This window comes from Epinephelus fuscoguttatus, linkage group LG22 (genome assembly GCF_011397635.1).
Source record: "Epinephelus fuscoguttatus linkage group LG22, E.fuscoguttatus.final_Chr_v1".
NCBI classification, from domain to species: Eukaryota; Metazoa; Chordata; class Actinopteri; order Perciformes; family Serranidae; genus Epinephelus; species Epinephelus fuscoguttatus.
This window is the reverse complement of record NC_064773.1, coordinates 24305787-24328653: the sequence shown is the minus strand read 5'-3', so window position 1 is coordinate 24328653 and position 22867 is coordinate 24305787.

Here is a 22867-nt window from a genome sequence, read left to right as displayed (position 1 = left end):
AACAATACTATTCTCTCCACCCTGAAGGTTTAGTAGTGGAGGAGTTATTGTGCGAGCTCCATCTGCAAATGTCCAGTACAGCAGAGCAAATTCACATGTCACATTTATGGCCATATCGAGTGCCTGCAGGTCATCATGAGTTTTTTCACAAGCAATTTGATGATCCATGCAATCATTATATTTGTGGTTTTAAATGACAGTGTTGTACATCAATAAAATAAAAGTAAAAATAGGGTGTAGAGGTTTGCAGGTTTTAACTTGTTTTAACTTTGATGTGCCGGGCGATATTGCCATCCCTGGAGCCATACTTTACGCCTTCACATGATGCATCAACTGACTATTCTCATAATTAATTCTGAAAACTGTAGATATTCAAACTAACTTCAAGGTCCAGTCTAGGATTTAAGGTGATCTATTGGCAGACATGGTAAATAATATTCATATCTATGTTTTTACATGTGTATAATCACCTGAAAATAATAACTGTAGTGTCTTTATTACCTTAGAATGAGTTGTTAAGGTCTAGGCCCCCAGGTGCCGGGATTTGAAGCCAATTTTACAAAGTGGCCAGAAGTGGAATTACAGCAACTGGGTTTGTCACATGATGCCACGGGGCCCAAAAAGACTTTTTCCCATAGACTTACTTTGGTAAAAAGACATCTGTCTGTTATGTTTTTAAATGACTGGTTGTTGGCACTTGATCTGTTTGGTCCTAAAGCATTTCAGAAGTCTAAAACAGCTGCACGATTTAAATTGTTTTATCCGTTAGCGGAGCATTTAATGGGAAGTCAGATGCTCCACCAGTGGAAGTTGGACGCTTGGTCATAAGTCTCTAGCACATTTACTCTATGGGCCCCACAATGTGGAAGATCTGGGTACTTTCATACAGAGGAAATTTAGCTTTTTCTTCACACATCACTGAGCAACCTTCATAGGAATGAATGGGGCCCAGCCTCCGATGCCATATCCAGGTCTTTTAATACATCCATGGCAGGTCCTCTTCCACAGAGTCCACCATGTTGTTTCTACAGTAGCTCAGAATGGACAAACAAAACACTGGTTCTAGATAGGTCCATTTGCATCAGCCGCTGTAGACTACACACTTGGCACATGGGAACAGTTTCAGTTCTGCAACGTTACTGCCAGATGCAACTAAATCCTTAATACTCAATCTCTCATTTAAGACATACAAAATATATTAAAGCAATATATTATTCACTTAAACAGTTATCTGAACAGTGATGATTCTGCTACTCCATTACGTTGTTCATTCCACTGTGCTGCATGCTGAGTCACTGCCTTACCAGCGAGGCACATATGAGGAAAAACCCCACAGCAGAGAGAAAGCTGCACTTGGCGCTATATGCCTGCATGAAAACAAATCTAAATGATTAGTTATAAAACATATGTGCAGATAAAACATATGTGTTTGTCTACAGACTCCCTGGGGATGAAGTGGTAGGAAAAAAACGCTGTGGTGGAAACATGCATGGTGCGCTTTGCTCAGCTCTCTCAGCTCAATTTTGATTACAGTGTAAACATGAATTGCTGCAGGTCTGTGTACTTTGCAACATGAACCACCTTCAAAAGACCTGTGCTGCAAATCAATCAGGCCAAAATGCCTGTGCAGCATTACGTAAACTAATTTTAGTTTCCAAACAGTTGGAAGTGCAGCAGTGGAAAGGCAAACTCTGTTTAAGATTTTACAGAATTTCCTCTTTTTGTTTACCTACATGCAAAGTGTGGCAGGTGTTGGGCAGCGGTGCAGGCCACCCCGCCTACAGAACCCAGAGTGTGAAGTGTGAACTTGCTCCCAGGGGTTGGCTGCTGCATATTGGGGGAGTTTGTGTGAGAGTCTCTGAGCCTGTTCGTTCGTGTGTGTGTGTGTGTGTGTGTGTGTGTGTGTGTGCGTGCGTAACCTCATCAGCGCTGATGAGTGATTGAGTACATAAGCCTGCTCACACGCCACATCTCAAACAAGCTTGCACGTATGAGTGTGTTAGTATATGAGACGCCATTCATTCTGACTGAGTAACCCTGGTAGAAACCAAACAATGCAGCCCTGCTCACACCCTATTAAGCTGTCACAGTGCAGCCATTGAACTTACCCTATAATCTTTACCATAATGGGAGGCTTTTTTTTTTTTTTTTTTTTTTTTTTTTTAAAGTAAATGGTGTGCCTCAAGCGACTCAGACACACACACACACACACACACACACACAATACACACACACACAGTGAGCAAACAGAATAAAACATTTACGTACTGACACACAAAGTAAATACACACTAGAAAACGCGTGCACATCCTCCGCATACAAACACCACTGCGCACACTATGCCATCCGCCAAATATACCCACGTGTACTGTTCTTTCCTGTGACCTCAGCTGTGAGTTCATTCTTCCCCTCGCACATATGGAGCCCTGGCACCGTCTCAGCTCTCGGCTGCTGCCCTGCTACTATCAGCACATTTTTAATTGCCTGGCTTTAGAATATAACAGCCTCTGTGATGACAGCACGCTTGTTTATTTTTATATGCAACCATAAATGTCCCAATAGTCTGAACCGTATAAGGTATATGTATGGTGTTTTTCCCCTTAGACCATTTTTATTTTTAGCAGTGTGCAAAGAAAGTGTAGTTTGGAGTAACTAAGGGAGTTTCTGGTGGAAAGTGTCTGTAAAAGGCGGGGAGTATGACCTTGTGTGTTGTGGCAAACCTGACCTCTGATCATATATGCGATGCCGGTGGACTCAAGTAACTGGATAAAGGTTAACGACCTCTCACTCTCGGGTTTTTGAGTTCCTGTTTGGCTTGAATAAACAGAATACACCAAAATATTGTGGATATTACCATGGAAGCAAAGCCGAGTGAGACAAATGGGATGAGATGAACGAATCCCTCAGTTTCACAGTATCCCACAGTAACGGATATTTAATATCATAAAGATTAAAAAACTGAGAGGACAAAAAGTGCAAAGGGTGAGAGAAGGCTGGTAATAGCCTGAATACATACTGCCTGCGGACACGCTTCACATTGCTCAACATCACAAACTGTAGTCAAACAATAGACACACACAATCAACCAACTGACATACACCCTCCTTATTACCACTGTATTGTATCAACCAGTCACACAGGCTCTTCAAGCAGAAGAGTCTCATTAAAGTGGTAAATTTATAAGAGCAGCACCTCACCCTATTTTGTTCCATTATTATAAATGAATTGTTGATCCTGACATGTGGCATAATGAAACTTAACAAGCTGTCAAATGGCAGAGGAATCTCACTGCCCTGTCTGGCACAACTAGATAAACCTGCAGCCCTTTAAACTGTACAATACAGTGCTGAGTTGTATTACAAACAGCAGCCACAGCTGATACCATCATGGCTTATGCAAATATAGTCTAGATTTATAATACAAGGATAGCTGATGTTGCTCTGTGTCTGCTGCTATTAGTTAGCAAGTTTGCCAGATCGACTGAAAGGGTGTCAGTGCTGGGCTGTGCTTGAAGCTTGTTTCCAATTTATGTAAGTCATGCAAGTTTAAGGTTAAGGAGGGAAAAAAAAGCTGAATGCTGGCTCTGTATGCAAATCACGAGGTCCAGAGTCATCCAAAATGAATGTTATTGCTGGTGGTGGCACTTCCAGACCATTTCAAATGGGGACAGGGAGTAAGCAGGGGCCACATGTGATTTTACCAAATATATTAGGCACATCTATTTCAAATTACCGCCCCCGTAGGTTTGGTTCACAGAAAGACTAATGATTCACAAAACAATAAACAAAAGAAAAGTCGTTTTAGTGTTACTGTATTTCTATTTCTCACTGCCCGTGAATTACAATTTCCCCTCTTTGAGAATAAATGTGCGGTTAAAAACACATAAAATTATTGGCACAGTTAGAGGGGCAAAGTGGTAAGCCAAGAAACCCACAAGTTTATTTTCTCAAATAATATTGATTTTAAAATTTACAATAACCATTGTATTATCTTAGTTTAATGTCATTTCAATGTATTTTGGTCCTTTTCTTTATAACAAACATAACAAATTAATCCCTTGTAAGCTGATTTCTTGATAGCTAGCTAGCTAATGTTGCCATGTTATTGCTGATTTTTGCATGACAGTCCTGCATTTTGACATATTTCTATGTTGCATTCCCCCCTTTGATGGCATATGATGCCCCAAAATTTAACTAATGTCCAGCAGCAAAGTTGCTACACTTGTTACAGCTCCTCTAATATCAGTGCAGACTGGCAGGATAGGAGCACGGGTTACTAACGTTAGCCTACAGAGCACTGCTAGTGGCCTGGAAATTAAGCATTTTTTTGTTTTGTTTTTTTAAAATTTGAAGACTTGTTGAGTGGGTACACTCCTCCACTACATTACTCGTAGGGGTAAAAATAAGAAATGGCCTTAATGTTATGCGGGCACCACCGCTGATTCATGAGATTACTAGGGTGCTTTTTACTGATGGAAACATCTTTGATCTTCCTGATGACATGAGGATCTACACAAAAGTTGTTAGATATGAAACCTCTTCATAGCTATTGGTATTCAAGAGGTGTGGGTGGCAAAGAGCCATCACACCTTTTCCGACAACACCATGCAGCAGTTCTTGTCCATTACGTTGGCCCTGTCACATGGCAAGTGTTTCTCTTTCATTTCCTCATATACCCACCCCTTTCCCTCCCTCTCAAGATATCAGAAACTTTCATCTGGAAAAGTCCCTGAGCCCAACCCAAAGAAAAATCACTCTCTTCTATTAATCATCACTCTTTAAATAGATGTGTCATCCCAATCTAGCACCTTTACGCTCATTCAGACCCACCCTAATTCTAGATACGGTATAAATGAAACATTATTCTGTACACAACACAATTTAAGGGTGAATCAAAGACACAGAAATGTTTTTTGAGCAGACAGTCGTGTATAAACAGATATTTTCCCACAATGCAGTTGATACGGATCCACACCGCAAGTTCAACAAGTATGAATAATGTTTGTTAAGTCTGAAAGGGAAAGTCCCTTGGCAAGCAGCATTATGACAAATTATCAGAGATACATTGTAAGAACTCGTCTAGTATATTCCTATTCACACCACATTAGGGCCAAGAGCTACAGCCAAAGGGTAATGTGAACAAAGTTCACCCTGCTCTTGTTTCTGCTGTGTTGTGGTGGCATGCAAACGCCTCAAGCTCTGAGGTAATCTTTGACCATTATCTTGTATGTGGTTACAAGCACAGAATAAACACGATAGTATGTCACTTTGTGCGCTGGCAGTGTGCATTCGGTCATACCACACACACATTGTGTACATAAATACTCAGTATTGATCTTCAAAGGATGGTCAGAAGGTGTGTCACATCAGCTGATGTCCTTTTAAAAGAAAACTGTCACACCTTTTTGACAAGGCCCGCCCCACAACACCTGTCATTTGGCAAAGTTGGTTTTCCTTTCATTTCCTTGGGTATGAATCCTTTTGCATTACACTTGCAAGTCATGTGTGTTTGTACATGTTTCTATGACATGGTTTGATGCTATGATAACGTTGTGTTATTAAAGGCAAATTGCCACTTAAAGCTGGAGAGGACCTCCTGCAGCTCTAACCCTCTCCGTCCTAAGCCTCTCCCACCAGAAGACCACAGGCATATGGACGTGCTTTATACAGAAACCCAGTGTTTCCCCTACTTTGATTTATTTAATCTTATTTAATTGTAGGGTTGCACAAAGCGTACTCACTCAGCCCCTCTTTGCCCCACTGTCTCTCTGTTTATTAGGTCACAAATGAGACAAGAATTAGCTAGCAAGCCACCCACGGTCCCTCCGCCTCTGCCCTGTTGCTGTGGACTGCTTCCCTTGGAGGAGAGCAGCAGCTCAGGAGACAGACCTGCCGTAATTACAACAGAAAGTTTGCTGATCCAGCAGGGGATCGAGGTTGTCCAGTCCTCCCAGAGCTGGGATTCGTGCTGGAGGATTGCTGTGGGCATTGACTAGGGGGCTACCTCAAGAGCTGCTGCCGGCTCTCCTTCCAGTGAGGTGGTCTGAAGCAGCGGGGAGTAAAAGCTGAAACACCGTTGGCGAATGCTGTGCAACAAAATATGCAACTATTATTTTCAATGTACAACCCAATCCAGCAGGGGCTAGATGTGCATTGGCACTCCATGGCACTTTACACCACTGTACTACTCCAGCCTTGCTGCCCCTGGAATTAAATATTTTTTCCCCCACTTGCTCTCTGTTTGTACGCCAGCTTCCATAGCAGCTCTTCCTCTCTGCTCCTGTGGCAGCTCGATTCATAGCCTCACCAAGGACACATAAAGAGAACTCTCTTGCTGCCTCGTGTGCGTCAAAGACTGGATGACGAGAGACTCATTGTTGAGGTCGAGAAATATCCCAAGCTAAACGACCCACAATCCTGTCATTATAAAGTCAGTGGTCCAAAAGATAGCCCACTTCCTGGTGAGTCACAGGTCTGGCAATCAGCTCTTTAGGTGAGAAATTAAGTTTAATTAGGGGCTCTCCACATAAGGCAGAGGTGGAAGAGGTAAAGATATTTCAGTAAAAGTAGTAATAACTTTGTGTGGTCGTCTGTTAACGAGCAGTGGTGCTGGTGTTTTTTCAGCTATAGGGGGAGGAAACACTTTAATTTGAGGCGCTAGCTAACGTTAGCTACATAAAAGCGAACATGAAGCCGCAGGTCTTGGCCTTTGGCGCTGGTTAGCAGAAGGCTAAACTATTAGCAACATTTTCTCACCATCTCTGACACACTTTGCTGATAGTGACATGACACTGAGTTTTATTTTGTTTGTTGTCAGACTCTCTTTTAAACTGACAGTTGACAGTTGTTGCCACTGCTAGAATAGCAACTTTCTCTGCAGGATTTTCTGCCATTGAATTAGTCTTTTATCATCTGAAGGGCTATGCATACACATCTTCTTTTGTATGACAGCCAATAGGAACACCCTTTCTCTGAAATGGCTTGTCAAAGTCTCCTGTCACAGGCTAGATATTTTAAAGCCTGAAAACAGATCCAAGAGGAGGTGAAGAAGTCTAGCGTTCTCTCAGACCACTTGAATTGCAATATGCTCAAAGTTTATAACATCAAAATGAAACTGCCTACCCCAGCATTAACCTTACCCACCAATAGATACATAAAGATCCCTAAAGTGAAGTTGCAGTAGTCTCGTAATTAAGTCATATTCTCCTCATACTCTGTCTTCCTTGTAGTTCGTACAACATTTAAATTATCTGTTGTTGAAAGAGAGGGCAAATGTATGGAAGCTTACAGATTTCAGCTTTTAAGAGCAGTTTGTATCACTGTTGGCAGCCTTAGTGAATCAAAGTACTGGAAAATTATGTGAAACAGAGAAATTGCTGGTATAATAGAGGCACTGGCTACTGCCTTTGAATAACTGAGACAAAAGTCTTGTAAACTAAGTTTTACACAGTTTTCAACATCTCTTAATACACATGAATTGGCAATTAACTGTCTCCTTCGTGTACAAAACTCATTCGGCCATGATAGCGTGAGTATTGCTATTTGTTTTATAGTTGGAGAAAGTGTAGAATTTCTTCTCCTGACAGAGTTTGTGCACAAACCCACTTCACCATGATGAAAATGAAATTAAATGTGATGGTAAAACTGACTCACTGCCACCTAACACTGTGCAGTGCACTGTGGCAGGGTCAGGGAATCCCACTCCCTTATGTAATCTCACTCGCCCCCATGTTAAAAGGGTGTGTCGAAATGACAACTTTTCCTCTGTATTTCTGTCCTTGTGGCTTGTGTAAAATATCTATATATATCTATAGCAGAAATAATGGGGCACAGTGAGAAATTGAGTCATGGTGTGAGGGGAAACTGTAGCTAAAAATGCTTACTGTGCGTCTGTTTTCTGTCCTTGTGGCCTATACGTAGAAATATGCAACTTTTACCAAAGAAATTCAACCTGCGACCTGAAACAAGTGATCTGATTGTTGGAAAAGTCATTTTCTCATTCTGCATCAATCCTATAGACGTACTTTGTCTAAAATGCGCTCACAGCACAGCAGTGATGCAAAAGCAGGACAGCTAGCGAGGCCAAATGCAAACCACAAAATAGATAGTTTGGAAGCAGCCGAGCTGGTCTACCGACTAAATGACAGTCAATTTACATCATCACACTAAACTCTCGGCCTCCTGTTGACTTGACAAATCAACCTGGACTTCATAACTACCACTCACGCAGGAAGAGAGAGAAACAGAGAGCTAGAAGGAGAGGGAGCGAGAGGAACGGCGTGCGACGTGAAGAGTGCTCCCTATACTTAGTGAACTTCTGGCGTTTTAATGGGCCTGACGTAGTTCCATGCTGCGGTCTGAGGTCTCTCCACCAGCATCTATTTTCCTTCAGAAACTAAGAGTTGGAAAAAAGCACAGAGCATTTAAGCAGGCTAAAAATGTATCTGATGGCAACCACCGTTGGCTGAAAATAGCCCTAGAAGGGTATTATTATCATTAATGAGGGATAAATTTGTCGGCTGACTTACCCCAGAGTCGTGAGCACTTAAAATTATTCTAGAGTGTGCCCTTTTTTTGGCCGTTTTGGCAAAGCCCAGCTATCAAGTCTGTCTGAGGAATGAATGGTCTCCTGCTGATTTATACTCATAAAGTCAGCTTCCCCCGCAGAGCAGAAAAGATCTTGCTGAGTAAAGATCAACTATTGCTCCTTTTAGAATTAGATGACACAGATTGAGAGTCTCAGTGTATTGCTGCAATGACCACGCGGACTGTGTTACATAAGCTAAAACAGCTTATTGACTTCAGATCACCTGACTGTATGCTCTACATTTCTGCTGACCTTTATCCAAGGCAAACACTGTGTTTTAGAATGGTTTCCAGGCTGCCACTGTTTTTAGTTTACACTAGGGAGGACACTATATTTGTTTATAAAAGTTGATTTATCACAGTACAGTGTCTTGAGGAGTTCTTTGTTATAGTTTGTTCAGGGGAAATGCTACATCACATATGTGCAGAATTTTGTCCCCTCATAATTTCTGTGTCCTAAACATAAACTGTAGAATTAAAGATGAACAACATGACAGTTCCCCGAAAGTGAAGCCAAAGTAATAATTGCCCCCTTGTGGCTGCCTGCAGTACATCATAGGTCATAAACCCCTCCCCCTCCGTGTTAGCAGATGGGGCATGGGCCAAACTAAAAGATAAAAGTACATGTCAAATAAAATTTTGTCAAATATAGTTTCTGTAATTTCAGGTAGTTTTTATCATGTTGCTATATGTTCCGATAAGTTCCATTAAAAATAGTTATTGATGCTACATGGGGTTTGACATCATTAATGACAGCTGTGTATGCCATCACTGTGCTTGCGATTGGTCAGACAGCAGGAACTCATTACAACAGAGACTGTCACAGCGCAGACTCTCGTTCCAACTGACATCACATCCGGGATATTTTGGTTTTATTTTTGTAAAGTGGAAGGAAATGGAGATGTGTGCATATTTATATACAGTCATTGGTCCTAAACAAGCATGTGCAGCTGTTAAGGTTGTTAAAATGCTAACATCAGCATGCTAACATGCTCGCAATGGCAATGCTAACATGCTGAAGCAGGTAGAATATTTACAATGTAAACCAATGTAGCTTAGTGTTTAAGCATGCTGACATCTGGTAATTAGCATCACAAAGTATAGTGGAGGCTTTTGAGAATGAATGAAGCAGGTATATGATCATTAAACAAAGTAATTTTCAAAGTCAGCTTCTGGTTTGTTGTTGCTATGCGACTATGGGATGGAGGAAAGATCACTTGCAAGACCTTTTATAGCAGTGCAAAGAACTGCTCAGAAAAGTGACCATCTGAGATTGTTTTCTATCTGACATCAATGTGCCAACATGCCAAAGAGCTGCTGTGTGACTGACTGTACACCTCACAAGACCAAAAATCCAAGTCTCCGGTTTTATCTCACACCAGCTGAGGGAAAAGTGTCTGATGGCCTTCAAGAGGGCTCAAGTAAACATCGAAGGGAGTGTCAACCAAAACAGACCCTGGTCCGCCAAGTCAGATCACACTAATGCCTGCTCTACCCATCATACTTATAATAATATCGTAATTGTACAATCCAAGCCAGTGTATTTGGTCTGTATTTTGGTAGTGATTATAGGCCCAGGCTTGGAAAGTTTAAAATTGTTTACTCAGACTTGTACTTTACCAATTTCTTAAGCGAGCGTGATGGTTGTGGTATCAGACAACCTATGGCGTGATTCAAGGCTGATCAGATTGAGGTTTTTTTTTCATATCTTGCCTCAGAATCACCAGAAAGGGCTTCAAAATGATCAAGCACCATGTTGGCCTCAAGATTCTTCAATCAAAAAGGTAACTCAAGGTTTTGAAAGTAACCAAAAAGGATATAAAACTGAAAAGCAGTCAAGCTTCTGCAGCATACAGACCACATAATACACAATCCCCTTCTCCCAAACAAAGATGGCAATGATGTCATGATGTCACGTTGATTTTAATAATGGAGATACAACTAATGTGAACCTGGTGGGTCTAAAGGAAACGTCGGAGAATGACCAGTGTCATTACGATACATTCTCTAAGAACCTTTGAACCATAAGTTATGTCCACATCTGTCTTGTAGATATTTAGATTAAGGGATTAGATATTACACTGGTTGAGTGAAAACTTTGACCTGTTCCAGGAAATGTTTGCAGGATTAATCTCCCATTAATGTCTGTGCAATTTGTCTCATGACAATCCATCCAACAGTTGCAGAAGTAATTCAGCCTGGGCAAAAGCAGTTGAATGACTGACACTGCCATCCATTGAGCCATGTGTCTAGCATGACTAAAAAATATGTAATAAAAAATAGACCAACCCTCTGGTTTCTCCTGACTTGGCAGTAGTCTTTGAGGAGAGGAACATACAGCCTGGGTGGTGACCGCACAGGGGATCCAACCCACTGGTTAGCATTTAGGCATTTGAGGAACAAATGCACAACTGCAGTCAAAGCTGCCAAGTCAGGATACGACTTGAATTTACTTACTTGTTCCCCCTCAGACCTGGCCAAATTCTGGAAGGTAGTCAAAGTCAATAAAAATAAATCCACCATCCCTTTACCTCCATGTAATCTAATTGCAGTTCAGCATTAAGCCAGAGGGATATTGGCTTTCTACAAAAGTTCTGCTACTATTTGCTTCCCCTGAAAACAGCAATTACAAAATGTGGAGATAAGCCCATTTGTTCCCTCTGAATGAAGGTGGGTGTACAAGTGACCTTAACAGTTTCCAAGTTGTCCTGTCAGCTGTTTTAAAATTATTTAACTTCTGGTTTAAACAATAAGAAACATTTGGCCTCATTCACAGATGGATCAAAAGTCTTTGTTGATTGTTCTTTACTTTTAAAAGGATTATATGCTATCAGCCACGTAAAGGACACTGATTCAAATGTTTTTTATCAGACAGACATAAATGTGTGAGGGTAGGGACATCTGATCTGAATTAATTTTGATCAGACAGACAAAATGAAGTCCTGCCAGCAAGTGAGGGCATACAGCACCAAATGAATCTATTCTGAGCTTTGGGTTTGTTCATTTGTTAATTAAATAATACATCTTCTCCATGTGTGATTATTAAATTCATCTTTATGCAGATGACATTATTTTATACTGTGCTGCTTCGGTTTAATTAGCTATGTAAAAATTACAGCTTACCCATTGTGAGATACCACTTCATGTAATGCAAATAAGTAATGCAAATAAAGTACATGCTGTTCAGATCCTGAGATATAGCTTGTACTTTGCATCATCTCAACTGAGACTGCTTTTAATACCAACAGTGTCATAGATCATTTATTTTTGCATATGGGTCCATGATTAATTTACATGCAAAAGTCATGGAACAATTTGTAATAGAAGCATGACCTTTTGTGCAGAACAAACTGTATTTGGCAACCTATAATGTAAAAATAAATATCATAAACCTTAAAGGGGCTCTGTGCAAAATTCAGAGCGTAAGAGAGGTCTGGACACAGTTCACAACATGGAGATGGCCGAGCTGGCAGCTCGGAGCTAACAGTGCTAACTCTATAAACAGCACAAAACAATTACAACAGTACTGACAGAGGTAACAGTGTTAACCAGGCGGGAACCAGACTGCCAGTGGGATACACGTATGCACTAACATACATACATGACTGGACTGGCTTACCACAACAAACCATAGAGATGCTCGGATTACAACACACACACACACACACACACACAGATAGCGTGACTACAGTCCCAGCTCAGGATGCCATTTTTCCACCATATTCTTACAGAGCAAACAATATTTTGCTGTTATATTAATGCTCCAAATACCACATACAAAAACATCCAAAGGCAAATTCATGCTGTTGCTGTCAACACTCCTGGTTTTGGATGGTGCCAATGGGTGTTAAAAGCACAGCATGTACCTCTAAAGTTTGAACATCATGTTTGTTGTTGCACTGGTTTGTGTGCACATGTGTTTGGGACAAAATTAGATTGGATCAGATGAGACAGTGAATCTGTGTCATCTGTGTTAACAAACAAACCCCTCTGGACATCTGTGGCTACCAAAACCAACACCCATGGTTTCCATGGCACTCTGACAGATGGCCAACAAACATGAAGCAAAAAAAGTCTGTTCCTCTTTGGCCTGTCTTAATTTAGAAGTTTTCCAACTCTAAGAGTGATCCTTCATGGTACTCAAGTGCCTCACATGAGACCAGGGGCGTACTGGAGGACAATTCATCAACCAAAATTGAGGTGACCTTGTTTATTTGTGCGATTTTATCCATTTATTGCAGATTTTATCACATACTTTTATAATTGTTGTACATATTAGATCAGACAAATGCAAATACACATATAATATACAAGGCAGTAGCTTAACAGTTGTTTTTGTATCAGCCACAGCAAAAAAGATGTGACATGCCTTGAATTCTTCATAATCTTAGCTACTCTGGCAAATGGTAATTAATTCATCATGATGTTAAAACACCAACAGACATTTATCTTGCAAAGGATATCCACATTCATGTGTTCCTTACACGGGGCCAGGTTGTTCATGATGACGCATTAACCCCGTATGAACCAGACTGAGAGAGATAAAGGAGGTGTGACGAGAGAGTAGGAACAGAAAGAAAGAGATAAAGAGAAGTATGATGAGGTATGGTGTTTCTGATGGAGAGGCGGGGAGTACTCTGCAGTTCATGTTCAGGAAGGGAGAGTGTGCGTGTGTGTGTGTGTGTGTACGGGGGAGTTACGGTAGATGGAGGCAGCTGGGTGAGGTATATAGAGAGAATCGGGGGAGGAAGGAAGAGTAAAGTGCAGAGGGAGGGAGGGAGGACAGACAGAGAGTGTGAGGGAGTAATCTTATCTTGGCTTGTGTATCGCAGTGGCTTGCTATCACGCACATGCTGAGGTGGATTTCTTTATCTTAAGCCAGGAATAGTCAGGCTGACTTGTTGAAACTGGTGTTTGTATGACGAGTTTAGATGGACACCATTCCATCAAATGGACCTCACTGTCAGGTAACTGAGTAAGTCTCAATGGGAAATTAAAGCTGCAATACGTTGCAGCTTTAATTTCCTTTAAATTTTCCTTTAATTTCCGGCCATTTGGGGGCAGCAAAACAAATAGTAAACACAACATTAACATAGCATTGCCTCATAAAGTTGGAGGGGCAAAAACAGGCCCCCAATTTTGTTGAGCATCACAACCCCCCACAAAATGACTCATTTCACTATCGAGATTTGACCCATTCGATCCGATAACATTTCTAAAGTCTAGAAGAGCTGCATGATTATATCATTTTATCCCCATTCAGTTTAGCAGCTCGGCGGGCAAAGTGTCTTGTGCCATGTGCCCAATGACATGGGAGATCAGAATAATTTTACACCCAGAAGTCAAACTTTTTTGGCTTTATGCACCACTGAGCAACTTAACTAGGAATGAACAGGGCCCTGCCTGCAAAACTGTATCTAGTACTCTGTGTACATCCATGGGTGTAAATGTTAGCAAACAGCTTACACATCCAGCAGACACATAACAAGCCTTCATTTGTTGCCATTTGGGCTTCTTGTCACATCATAGAAGTCCAACATTCATTCTCCTTTTAGCTCACGTTTGGTCTCCACCCACTCTTTAGCTGCTAAATGATCCATTATGTTCCCCAACTAGTTGCTGACTTTGTTCGTTGTTTGATACAAGGCAGGGAGCTACAGTGGGTTTATTAAACCTTTTTTCCACTGAAAACAGCTGCCTGGTGTGGCTGGGAAAAAGTATGCAGTGAGAGTGAACCAAAACAATTAGCTGATTAGCTTGATCCATTGGTGATATAAAAGTATGAATTGGTGTAGTTTTAAATAAAGAAACAATTTCACTGTGCTGTCACACTGACACACTTTTAATTGTCATGCATCAACTAAGTATAAAGCAAAAATTGAATCTTTGTTGAAGTGGTCCCACTGAGAGGTTTATACCCCTAATTTTGAAACACGAGTTTCACATTTGGAGTGAATTATGGCACATAAAATGTTGTGTTGCACAGTATAAAATTATGTAGTGATCACGCTTTAAGAACTTTGACTGTTTCAGAAAATGTGCCTATTATGAAAAAAATAAAGGAAGTTGTCTACATTAAAAGGAAGTTGACCCTCATTTAAATGGACAATAAAGGGAAGTCACACTCCCATACATCATACACCCAGTGGGGTGTTCCTCAATCCATAGCTCACTAAATACCTGCTGGGAGCAGGGTGGTATTATTATAGCACATCGGAACAATAAATTCATAAAACAGATCAATAAATAACAGAGGAACACTCCTGCTGAGTGCTGCACACACCTCGTAAGTTTATTGACTGTAATGCAGAATTAATCACCTCCTGCATGGCTTGATTTATGGGTATTACTCTAAAATTTACACCTCGAGTCTGCACGCATGGGTATAATATATTTACATTTAGCTTAGGCTTACTCAGGGTCAGGGCTCTGTCACAAGCTTTAAGCACACACCTATATACACTAATTATTTTACACAGTTACAAATGAGCAAACACTGTATGCAAAGGTGCACGGGCACACCCACTTACCAGTAAATGCACTTGAACTATACACACACTTGTGCATACACACTCCTGATGGCTGACTGTTGAGTGGATGCAGGCCTGTCTTTTCCTTTTACTCATTTATTTCTATTTGCATCACATCAGGCTATAATAAAACCTCTGCAGCACTGTTTTTCATTACTGCCCCTCTGCTACAACTTCTCTATAACATACATCTTCTAGAGGAATGCGAGGAAAAACACTGGCACAGATTCCAGTAGTGGTTTACCCTCCCGGACAGGCTTTACAGTTGGGTTGGAAAAGTATCTCTATCTGTTTTGAAATGTCCCCTGCCTGCAGAGCAGCGTGGGCAACATGCCAGCACCCTCTGCACCTGTGTCTCCACCCAGCAGCAGTTTTGGAGGGAAACAGCTCCAGTTGAGTTGTTGGTTGGACCAGTTTGGTTGTTAGTGCTAGTAGTAAAATCAGTTCCTCCAGTGAGTCACTGCATATGTGGAAATGTTTTTGACTTCAAACTCAAGAAAAAAATGCACACAAACAAAGTGAGAAAAACCAACATTAGCATGTTGAATAAAGCATGAAATGGCATGCTGATACACTTAAAATGTTGTTTCTGTAACCAGAAATGCGAAACAGAAGACAAAGGCATATTAGTTTGTGCAAAGTTGTCAGCATACTGCATTTTTTGGCAGAAAATATAACCCCATAATAACATAAATTTACACTGACATATATATATTTCAATGGGTATACAGAATATTTTGGTGCAGCAAGGAGGAGTGTGAAAAGAAACCAGTGACCTATGTCTTAATGTTGATTCCACAGAGGTTAGGGACTGTTCTTTACTTATCAAGGGAGGGGGGGAGACTAGGGTGTGACTTGTGTTTTTTCACCATAATTACCCCCAAACCAATTTTCATTCACATGATTGAAGCACATGCAATGAACAAAACAGCACAGGACTGATAATTATTACTAAAACTAGGGACGCATTCACACTGGCGCCATTTGGTCTGCTTTAAATGAACCCTGGTCCGCTTTCACGGATAGTTGGGTTCATTTGAAGTGGTGTGAATGCTCATTCATGCTCACCTTGGTCTACTTAAAAACTGGGGGTCTTGGTTCACTTGCAAGTGAACCCTGGTGCGGTTCACTTACAGTGGGAAATGCAAACGGACTATCCAGCGAACCAATGAGGGGAAGTGACGTAGAGCGCAGTGCATTTTGGGTATAAGAGAAACAAAGCCAACAGCGCGAACCGGGAGAAGCAAAGGTAAAAAAAGAAAAAGTTGGAAAATGTATTGTGGGCAGACGTGGAGCAGTGAGGAGGTGGAGGCGCTTATTGATATATGGTCAGAGGACTATATATTGCAGTAGCTTGTGTCCACCCACAATGGATTGTCTGGCCAATTGATGAGCTGTGTTTTCTTCTTCCTCATGCTTTCTTCCTTGTTAGTGGTTGCCCCCAAATGAGCAGCTCTTGTAACTGCGTGACGTTGTTCAGGCGATTTGGTCCGCATTAAAAAGTGCAATGTGAAATTGAACCGAACCAAATGAGTGTATAATTTTTGGGTATTCCCGCCCAATTGAACCGAGTCCCCGTACTATCCTGGTGTGAATGCGCCCTGACAGCTAATATCTTAAGCAAAATGCAATGAAATATCACAATTTTTAGCCTACATTTGGTTCGGTTTCTTGACTGGTACATTTGTTGAGCATGATGCGTTCAAGGACCAATGGAAATTTGAAAATCTTATGATAACTTCTGTTTTGACAATTTTAGCGATGATAAATGGTGTGATTTTTTTTAAGTAAAGATGCCTTTTAAACCTGCCAGTGGGTTTTGAGGTTCAAATGGTATTTAGAATAAATACAAAATATCATCATTTAAAGTTGCGTCCCTCCCCTAAGCCAACTTATAAAAAAAAGTCCCTCTCAATCGGTAACCTCCGAGGCTGAAAAATGAAGTCAACACGGAGGTGTCAAAAACTGCAGTTAATCAAATGGCCACTTGAGGCTGGCTCCAAAACAGCGTAAATCCCCATGTTAATATGCCCAACTCTACAGCATAAATAAACATGTTTCCAGCCTGGTAAAAAACCGGTTTTGGTCTGTAGCCTACAGCTAATTTCAACATACATGACAACTGAACAGGGTTAATTTTCTTATAACTCACCCATATACATTTTATTAAGCCCCAAATTTACGCATATTTAATGGAAGGCATGCTTGAGTGATGGGCTGCCTGTGAGGCATTGCTACAGTCTGTGAGTCAGATCCACACCTCACTCATCCACAGCTCCAACCTTTTGTCTAAATATGGTCACTTCTGGCTCCAAAAAAATCAAGATGGTGCTGGCTGAAATGCCAAATTTGAAACTTCAAATGGGAGTCCACAAACCAATGGGTGATGTCACAGTAGCTATATCCATTAGTCTACCCATAGTCTACCCCATCAGTCTAAGGCCCTTCCGCAGTATTTAAAAAAGTATTTGATATGTCTCTCCCATGTAGCAACACCCTCCACCCCCCTCATGAGTAATGAACAGTCCCTTATGTTTCATTATGCAGTAAATGTGAGATTACTCTTCATTTCCTCTGTCACCAGCTGTGAAACAGAGGGGAGAGGAGGACAAAACAGAATCTGCAATAGTGAGTTCCACATTTTCATGACTAGACTGGTTCTTTGACGCTGAAGGGCATGTGCGTTTGTGTGTGCGTGTGTGCACGTGTGTGCACGTGTGGTGAAGTTAAGCACAGCCACACCCTTGTCGTAGTAAAATCACACACATCATTATACCGCAAACCCAAACAAAACCAAACTGCTGCAGTAAAGACTGCGGTGGTGAGACGGCAATGTGTGCTACATTATCAGCTTTAACATCTCGTCTTGCTTTTAACCAAGAACAAGTTGACTACTGTTATCTTTTAAAGCTGCTTTGGGTCATTTTTATATTTTCCGTCAAATGGCAGCTCAATAGCTAACACCATGATGAGTTGGCACAATCTGCTAGGGGCTCTGAGCAAAATGACAAGACTGTGAGAGTGATATTTATATGGCTAAATGTTAAACATATTGTGTGGAGCGTATATGTGAGTGCCAGCACTGCCTCCATTATTAATCAGCCATATGTGATTGCTCAGTATGGAAAATACTCTGGCATTTGTATATTTTCTGGCAGGAAATCCAATACCTTGCATGTCTCTAATGTGTAAAATCCACTGTATACCGCCCATCCAAAGACTGGCATAAATCTCTTGTGCATTCTTAATCCAGTTCATTTTAATTTCCGGTTGTACTGTAGCCTACAACTGTGTCTCATCTTTCACATGTTGTTCCACCTTTTATCTCCGAATGTATGCGTCATGTGCCTGTGCAATCACCTTAGATGACTTCTATGGCGCACCTTTGTGAGACCTGGAAAGATCTTCCGCTTCAGACAGCTGTCAGAGATAAAATCTTGTCCTCATGCCTGACAGCAAAGACGAGAGGTGAAAAGAGGAGAGAAGCAATGACAGAGAGAAAGATTCCCGCTTCACCCTTGAAGCTGGATATTTTCTAAACCATTGTCCAAAAAAATCCCCCCACCCTCTGCCACCCCCACCCCTCTATTTTCTAGCTCTCTCTCCACATGAGGCTCCACTTGATCTCTTTGAGTAGGCCCTAATTAGATTAGTGGACTTTATTAGTTGCCCAAAAAACAGAGAGGAAAGGTAGATAGATGAATATGAAGAGAGAGGACAACCATGTCATCACTCTTTGATCTGTCTCGCCTGTGAAATATGTTCCCTGTCCCCTCCAAATGCCCTTCATCACCCAACATTCACACACACACACACACACACACACACACACACACACACGCACACACACACACACTTTTGCCCTCAGGGTTCAGTGCGGTGAGCACGCGAACCAGCGCCTGTCTTTCATTTTGCCTTTCCAAAAGCAAACGAGAGAGGTGGAGGCCAAGAGAGACAGAGAGAGAAATTACGAGACACGCTCCCGACATTCCTTCCAATTTAATGGCCGCTGTAGTATGTCCTGTTTTGACAAGGAATGCATTTGGGCCCCAATACTCTCCATGATTTCCTTCCAGCAGATGACTTACGGCACGGTGGTTGGAGCATATGAGGGGTTCACTTCCAAAAATGTTAGGGTGTCAGTTTTGGGGTTGAAACATTACCTGAAGCTCATCAGTCATCCCTAGATTTTCTGACCAGCGGTGTTCATTTTGTCGAGCACTCACCAACATGTGCTAAATTAGTTACAGTGACTGTTTTTATTTCTATTAATGTGACTATTTTGGAGCGAATCTCCTCACCAGCTGATAAACAGTCCAGTTCCACTGTTGTTTGAGTTTTGAGGTCCAAAAATAGGTGAAAAGTCATGTTTATTCACTGTTTGTCCATGTAGTGCGCAGCAGGTTCCATCTGTTGTTTTTCGTTTTTCCTTGTTTGACCCTGGATGAATATTATTGTTAGCTTAGGATAGATGCCTTGTTTGTGTTCTCATCCCTGTTTTCTGCATGTCGAATTACCATGTATAATGGGAAAGGGGTTGCTTGTAGTGACAAAACCAAAAAGGAAAAACTATTCTTGCAGTTCCCCTCAGCTCTGTGGAGCTGTACGGCATCTTTCAGCTCATTGTTTCAGTTTTCGCTTTACTGTTTTTATTCACTCCCACGGCTCTCATAATGTAATTTCTGGCCACAGGAGGGCAGCTGTTTTCAGACAAAAAGCTCCAAAAACCCACTACTAGCTCAGCACCAAGCCACTGAACAAGGCTAGTTGGTGCAGAGGTGGTGGAGACCAAAACAGATCTTAAAGTATTTTACTGCTAGGGAGATGGTCTTTTCATAAAACTTCGGTAACTATGCAGTAGAAAGATGCAAATACTGACCAGAAATAAACAGAGAAATCAGTTTTGGCAATCACTTTTGCTCAGAAGATAGGAACCCAAAACTACCAGAATGCACTGCGCTTCACTGGACCAATAAATGCTCCCACTGGTGGGTGACATAATGTAAGTTGTCATCTGAAAAACAATATGGCTATGACAGGCTAGTAACAAACAATCTTGTGTGACAGTTAAAGAGTCAGCTGAAATATGTTTCGGAAAACATTTTAGATGAGAAATAGGCAACACTCATCTATTTCTCATCTAAATGAGATGATAAAATAGGCAACACGGACGGCACGGTGGTGTGGTGGTTAGCACTCTCGCCTCACAACAAGAGGGTTGCCGGTTCGATCCCGGGCGTGGGAGCCCTTCTGTGCGGAGTTTGCATGTTCTCCCCGTGTCAGCGTGGGTTCTCTCCGGGCACTCCGGCTTCCTCCCACAGTCCAAAGACATGCAGATTGGGGACTAGGTTAATTGGTAACTCTAAATTGTCCATAGGTGTGAATGTGAGCGTGAATGGTTGTTTGTCTCTATGTGTCAGCCCTGCGATAGTCTGGCGACCTGTCCAGGGTGTACCCTGCCTCTCGCCCGATGTCAGCTGGGATAGGCTCCAGCCCCCCCCGCGACCCTCAAGAGGATGAAGCGGTTAGAAGATGAATGAAAATAGGCAACACAATAACAGAATCTTGATTTATATTTGATCACCACTGCTTAGTCCACTCGCTTGATCCACTTCTATACTATACTTCTATACACCAAAACAACCAGACCGAGACCTTTTTGAAGAGGTGCCTTTAGTCTGGTTACAAACAAACACGGGTGTGGTTTGTTTGTGGTGAGAACGTGTTCCAACCTTGATACGAACAAACTTTCTAGTTGGAGCCGCGCCTCGTTTTCAAACTGTATGGTTTGCCTAAAATGAACAATGCCATTAGAAAGTGTCATGTTTATCTTGCAAGTGTACTCTTCTTCAACGTTTTGTTTACTTCCTGGATTTTTCCCGCACAGAAATTCTAGCCAATCAAGAGCAGCTTTCTCGCACAGACATTTTATCTGGTCCACTTGTAAATGCTGCTGTGAGAACACAAACCAACTCTAGGCAATTATGCAACTTTCTAACAAAATTAGTCCCTGATTCGGACCAAACAAGACAACTCTAGGTCTAAAAGCACCCTTAAAGTCTAATAAAAGTTTACAAAATCAACACTTTAAAAAGAATTTTAAATCCAGCATTGTTTACATCCATGTTTATTTGCTAGCAGCCTTCTTTTTCCCTGCTGTTACTGGTGCTTTGCTGTGTATGTTGCCACCTGTTGATCAGTGTACGAGTTTCAAATGTACAAATTTACCATGTTTTTGAAAATGTCACATCTTTCTCCCTTCTAAAATGAACCTCACAAACAATGTAGTCCATTTTTAAAAATCTAATATGTAGAAGTTACCAGATGACACATACATACAAAGGGTTTTTCTCTCACTCAAACTGTTCTGTGATTATTGCTATTATTTGGATTACTTCAATCTTAAGTGCCATAACGTCTCTGCACCATGTGAATGTTTAAATTGAGTTTCTCCTTTAACACAACTTGCACAGCCCTGATAAGATCTTCCACCTATCTCCCCCTCCATCTACCTTCTCTACGGCCCACTGACTGCACTCCTGATGGGAGGAAGAAATAACAGTTTGACCACTGACCTTGCGCTACTCTAATACCTTTGAAGTGGACCGGTAATTCGCCCAGAGGTGGATAGGATTTTTAACAACACTGGACATTAGAGAACAGTGATAAAACCCCTCCCTCCTTTTACGGATCAACCTAGATGAGAAAATGGTCTCCCTCAGGGCTAATTACATGATGAAAAGGTGGTTTAATTAGAAACGTCCCAGATGACTGACCATCAGTTACCTGAAGGCATTTGTGATCCTGCATCTTGGACAGTTTTTGTGGCTTCAGTAAAATCTTGTAATACATTTTAAATACACCTTACCAAAGACTCCTAAAAACATGTGAAATTGCGGGAAAGTCCTGACATTTAATAGCTATGGCGACTGTCTGGGATGAATGCCGGTTAATTATTCACCATTACACTGGGAAGTTTATGCACAGGCCTCGCTTGCAACTGATTAGATGTTTCCAGTGAGGAGAGTCATCCTTATGTGAACTGTTCTTCTTTGAGTTTTATGGCTTGCATACATTACTCATTGGCATTACTGTCAACTACAGTTAGCCTTTTTTCCCCCCAAGGATGGCAAAGATATGATCTGCCCTACTCTTCCTCTGAGTGGCTAGTACTCGTTGCCTTTGTTGATTGGATTGGTTAGGTTTAGATATGAGGAGTGAGATTGGTTAGGGTGAGGGTAAGATGATCAGGGTTGGCCAATCAGAGGCAGAGTGGGCAATTCTAGGGGAAAAACCCCCTCTTTGTGCACATGCTAGCAGAAGTGTGGACTCGAATAACATGACTTAAGCTCCAGTCAGACTTAAGTCACATATCTGATGACTTCAGACTTGACAAAATCAAAAAAGACTTGCAACTCTACTCGGTCTTTGACACTAATGACTCATGACCTTATTTGGATTTGATCCTTTTGACTTCAAAGTACTTAATACCTTTCCCCAGGCCCAAAGATTAAAAGTATGTTAAGGTTGGCAATGTTGACAACAACAAAGTACTCTGCTATTCTTAGAATCTCTGCAGACAGCTGCAGTCTAGAAAATAACTTTAAATTGCCCCCACTACGTTACAGTTGTAGCTTTCAAATGAGCGTTCTGGTGCGTCATATCCCTGCCAGAAGCTTTGTAATCCAGCATGAAACAGCAGTCTTATTTTAGAAACTACCGGTATATTAAACTAATACATCCAACGATGAA